Source organism: Condylura cristata, unplaced genomic scaffold (assembly GCF_000260355.1).
Source record: "Condylura cristata isolate star-nosed mole 26May11 unplaced genomic scaffold, ConCri1.0 scaffold00041, whole genome shotgun sequence".
Lineage (NCBI taxonomy): Eukaryota > Metazoa > Chordata > Mammalia > Eulipotyphla > Talpidae > Condylura > Condylura cristata.
This window is the reverse complement of record NW_004567142.1, coordinates 2,115,565-2,121,030: the sequence shown is the minus strand read 5'-3', so window position 1 is coordinate 2,121,030 and position 5,466 is coordinate 2,115,565.

Here is a 5,466-nt window from a genome sequence, read left to right as displayed (position 1 = left end):
GCAAAATGATGTAAAAATAAACTTTGTAATAAAAAAAATAATAATAATAAAAAGGAAAAAAAATCCTCCATATAAATTAATGGTAATAGCATTCCAGACCCCCAAAATAATCTACCTCCACCCTCATTGTAATAGACAGTGAATTCACATAAGCTCAGAAGAGCACCTCAGAATTCACATAAGCTCAGAAGGGCTTGCTCTCCTTGGGAGTTGCTAATATTATCTCATCCCACCTCTTTCCACCTTCTTCTAATTCATCACTAGGTCTTATTGAACTACGCTGTCAATAAGGCCATTTTTCATCATCATGCCCTCTACCCCAGTCAAGTGACAACAAAACATAAATACAAATCACATGGATTCCATTATTTATATGGGAGACTCTTTGTGCATAGTTTACCAAATTCTACCAAATAGGAACATTGCAAAGTCAGGCTACCAGGGTTAAAATTCCAGCCATGCCACTTCCTGCGGGTGTGACTGCTCCTTAGTTTCCTCTTCTGTTAGATATAGTACAGAGGATCATAGTAGCATCTCTTAAAAAGTTGCTGTCAGGATTAAGTTAATTAACACATAGAAGCATTTAAGACAGTTTCTGGTGATAATTTAAAATGCTGATAATTAATAGTATAATGAGTATAGAATAGCCACTTTTCCCAGCTTCTGGCTTCCATCTACCTACCTTCTGTCCCCATGCAATGTCAATGAAAAAGGAACTGAAGAGTCATAGTAAACAAATGCAACATGTGGATCTTGTTTAGAACCAGATTCAAACAAACCAAGTATAATAAGAAAATATATATAGGATGCGGTGACATATAGCTTTAAATACTGGAGAGGAGAGGGTAAATGAAACATTGGCCATGATTGGATAATTATTATTGCCAGCCAATTCTGTTATAAATGCAGAGATCATTTCTATCAGTCTCTGACTTTTCTGAGTGCTTGTAATAAAATAAAACATTGTGCTTGGAAAAGGAGAGAGTGAGAACCAGTGGAGAAATATTAACACTGATGAAATATATGATAGCAGGAAGCAACAACTCTAAAATTTGAAAGATGTGAGAATTATATCATGGTCATGTTTAAAAGAGAGACTGTCCTTATTTTTAGAGAGACAGACTGAAATATTTGTGGATGAATACTTCTAGACAAAATGTTCACTTTAAAATACTTCCATTAGATGGGGGTGCTAAATCTGCATCCTAACAGAGCATACATTCTAGAAGACAGGTATTAGGTGTGAAAGGCATACAAGGGTGAGTGAGACAGTAACAAGGGAAGTAACTGTAACAAGAGGTTCTGTTCCAGGGCACCCCAATGTGAACTGGGTTGCCTGTCTGTGGGTCTTCACCCTTGCGCTTACGATTCCATCGTATTATGGACACACTCAAAAGGTTAAATAATGGATTTATTTATAAGGAGAAAGGTAAAGGAATAACCCAGGGAAAGAGGGAGAGAAACACAGGTTAACTAGGATGTCCTACCCGTTCTGCTGACTTGGACTCCACCGGCCGCTGAAAACCGACGGAGCGCCAAAACGATCAGCTGCGAACCACCAGGGTCCCCCAGAGCCCACATGTCCGGTTTTATCCCAACCTGGCTGCTCAGCTCCGCCCTCACGTCCCAGCGTGCTTCTTCTTGGTACTGATGGGATTTGGAGTTCCAGCATCTGGAGTAGGGGCGGAGTCCATGAAGCCTGTACCTGTTACAGTTCCATGAACTAGTGTGGCAGTGCAGGCCTTCTCTGGTAATAATGTTTGAGCTGAGATCTAAGGGGGGGCTCAGGCAAATTGATGGAGTGATGGAGAATGGGCTGTGGACAGAGTGCAAAGACTCTGAGTTAGGACTCACCGTGCCACGTATCACAACTGGCAAGAAGGTGGATGGGTTAGAGCATGGTGTGACGGGATATGACAGAGAGATCCTGAAACACATCATGCTCCTACCTACGCCAAGTCTGAGCACTTGCTGTTCCTGGGACATCCTTGACCTCACGGAGACTTAGTTCTATGCACAATTAAAACAAAACATAATATTGGTAACATTTATTGAGCACTGTTCTAAATACTTTCGGTGGCTATTGAATTGATTCTAAAGTCCCTCTATTTTTATAAATATTTATTTATTCATGCATACACAACTGGGGTACAGGCCAGAGGTGCAAGGGCAGTGAGAGGATTAGCCAGAGACAGATCAGGGAGCAGAACAGGCAGATTGATGAAGTACATTACTGAGGGGAGCAGCAGGCGAGATAAGAGAGGTCCGCTGTGTCATGTGGGTCAACTCCCTGGCTGGGCATTGAACTTGTGCTGCAGCAGTGACAAGGATACTAGCGCTGCGCTTTGATCCATTGCGCCACCAGGGAGGCCCCTAAAGTTCCTCTGTTTTACAAATGAGGAAATAAAGCCTCAGAAAGATGAAATGATTTGCCCAAAGTCACACAGCTAAGAAGTTGCAGGGGCAAGATTCCTAACCAGTGAACCAGGCAACCTGGCTCCAAGGTCCAAACAACCACGCATAACACTCCCACGGATCCCTGTACTCACCAGTAAAAGGCTGAAGACCCACCCTAGTAGGGGACTTTTATGGGCACTTCATGTCCATTCCTGTGGTGGGTGGGAAAGTACACCATCGCTGCCAAGGAAAGGGCGCCACCCTGGGCCTGGCACCAGGAACACCAGCAAGAGGGTGGGTGAGCAGCTGGCACCAGGAACTCCAGCAAGAGGTTGGGTGAGCACCAGCCTAGACACCTGCCTTGGTCTCCGCACCCTGCACGTCCCAGCTCCGGCCTCGCTGAGTTGGGAGGGGCTAAGATTGCTGATTCATCCATCCAATAACGAAATGTGCCTTTTACTGGGAGTCACCTCGCTCTGGGTCTGCAGTCCGTCCCCACCCTCTAAGAAAAGAACGGGCTTTTTTGCAAACGCCTAGACTGCGTTTGAAACGGTGGGTTCTGGAAACTGCCTGTGGAGACAGAACTCAGGCTCCCAGTGGAAAAGAAAGAGGACACAGGAAAGGGACGTGTTACGCTCGAAGCTGTTTCGGTGACGTCTAAGAGAAGTTTCTCGGTGTTTACTCCTGCACGTGCTTGACTCCAGTCAGCCACCGTAGGCCAGCGCAAACAGCCTGTGCGTTTCACTTTGGTCCAAAGCTTTGCGCTTGCTCACTCAGCTTCCCTGTACTGTGTACCCACCCCCTCCTTCCTTCCAAGCAGTGACCCCCGCAGGAGCCCGGGTCGCGAATGTGCGTGCGTTCTGCCCCTCTGCTGTGTGTAGAGGGAATGGAAATGAGGCTGGGGCCAGCGGCTCCTGCGCGCTCCCTCCTCTGTCCTCCCGGGGTCTCGGGCCGGGAGGCCTCCGAGGCTTCAGAGGGCAGCTCATTACCCGTTGCGGTCACCGCGGGAAGCCTGTCCCCGGGGAGGGGCTGTTTTTCGGTGAGCTGGGGCAGAGTCCGGGCCCAAACGCCTGTGTCTTCCAAGTGGGTGGGAACTGCACGCCAGGAGAGGTTACGATTGGGATCCTGATAGGTTCCGGGGGGGGGGGGGTGACAGGGGGGGACAGCGTTGGTGCCTGAGCCTTGGTAGGGTAGGTACATCGATGTCTGATTGCCATGATTCCCGAGGGTTGAATTACGACCCGGACGCTTGCGACCCAAAGGAAAAGTCCATTGGGGCAATGTCTCTGGATCGCAACACAAGCCACTGACTTCCTCCCTAGGCTCAGTTTTGCGCCAGGGATGAATGAAATTTAGCGGCAAGAATAAAACGGTTCACGAAACATCAATGGACTGATGCTAAGCCAAGGGCGCGGTAAAACTTCCACCTGAAATCCAGCCCAGGCGGCTCACAGGCCCCTCCCGTGGCAGAGAGTTGCAGACACGCCCGCTCAGCTAAAATGTCCCTCCCTGGGGCTGAATTGAAGAGCCGCGGGCTTTAGGTCCTATTTTTTTTTGATCCTCCCATTCCGAATTGGGCCCACTGCCAGAAATCAGTGATGAAAGGAGCTGGTGAAAGCGGTCCCGCCTATTCCCGAATTGGGTCCACTGCAATAAGGTGGCATTTTCCATGAGTTGGAGCTGAGAATTGTATTTTGAGGGAATCTTAGGTTTAAAGTTTGAGAGCCCAGGGCCAGGACCAGTTGGGTCGTTTTTGGGTAATCTTCCTGATTGGCTTTGGAGGGCCCTCAGTGATAATTTCTAGGGCTCAGGAAACTACAGGAGAATCAGGGAGGAGAGGTAACTTGTGGGATTATAGAGTCATCACTTGGGAAGATAACTAGAAACAGGTACCTTAGTAGCTCTGGGAAAACCTTAGTTTGGAGCTCTAGGGGGGTCCCTTAGGGTGATGCATAGCAGGAACATGGTACTTGGGGAGTGTCAGTGACATCTGAGGTGCTCAGATACACTTGAGTATCAGGGTGGGGGAGAACCTGGTCTAGACAAAGTTGCAAAGGAACTGTGTCTGAGTCACTTCAATGGCATCTGTCATTGCCCTTACTGCCTCTCATCCCCCAGAATGTCATCCCTATGAGCAGACACTTGTGTCTTCACACACAAGGTAAGTAGGCAGAATTATGCCCTCCAAAAGATGCCCATATCCTAATCCTAATGGAACCTATGAACACACCACGTAGCATACAAATATTGAGATAGCAGAGGATTATAGGTGCTAACTGGCTGACCTTCAAAGGGGGATTACCTCAGATCGTCCAGGTGGATTCAGTGTCATCACAAGGCTCTTTAAGGATGGGCGAATGAGAAAGCACCAGTGTCAGTGACACAGCAGTGGGGGGGAACCTCCATTGCCAGCTGTGAACATGCAATGGAATGTGAATCATATTTTCCCTTAAAGCCTCCAGGAGAAATGCAGTCCTGCCACTACCATGGCTTTTAGTCCCATGAGACCCATTTTCAGACCTCCAGGCCTGTAAGATTAATTCTTGCTGTTCGGTGACATAGCTGCAGTTAACTGGTGCCAGCAGCCATGGTAAAGTTATTGCTCAGTACATGTGCGGAGTGAGAACATGCAGTCGGTAACGCAGCCTCTCAGAGATGAGAAAGGGAAGGGCTGAGATTGGTGGCTCTTGACTCGTCTTAGAAAACAGGGAGTGATCCTGGCCCTGGAGAGCTGAGACTTCATGAGAGGATATCTCACAAGCAGCCAGGCCTCTAGACCCAGAACCAGGGTCTAGGCACCACAATAGGTTCAAAGGGTCAGATCCAGCTGAGTCAAACTCACAATTCCCTGCCCCCTGCCATGAGAGGGGTGAGGGGTCAGTGATAAGAGGCAAGAACTCCTTCCCCACCAGAGGCCCCCCATTCTTTCCAGGACATGAGGACAGCAGTCTGAAGGTACAGAGACCTAGCCCTCAGGGGAGAAGCAAAAAAGCAAACATCAGACAAAATGCTGGGAGCCTCTTGGAAGTTTTGGGAGACTCTCCAGCAAGAAAAGCCAGTTACTCCAAA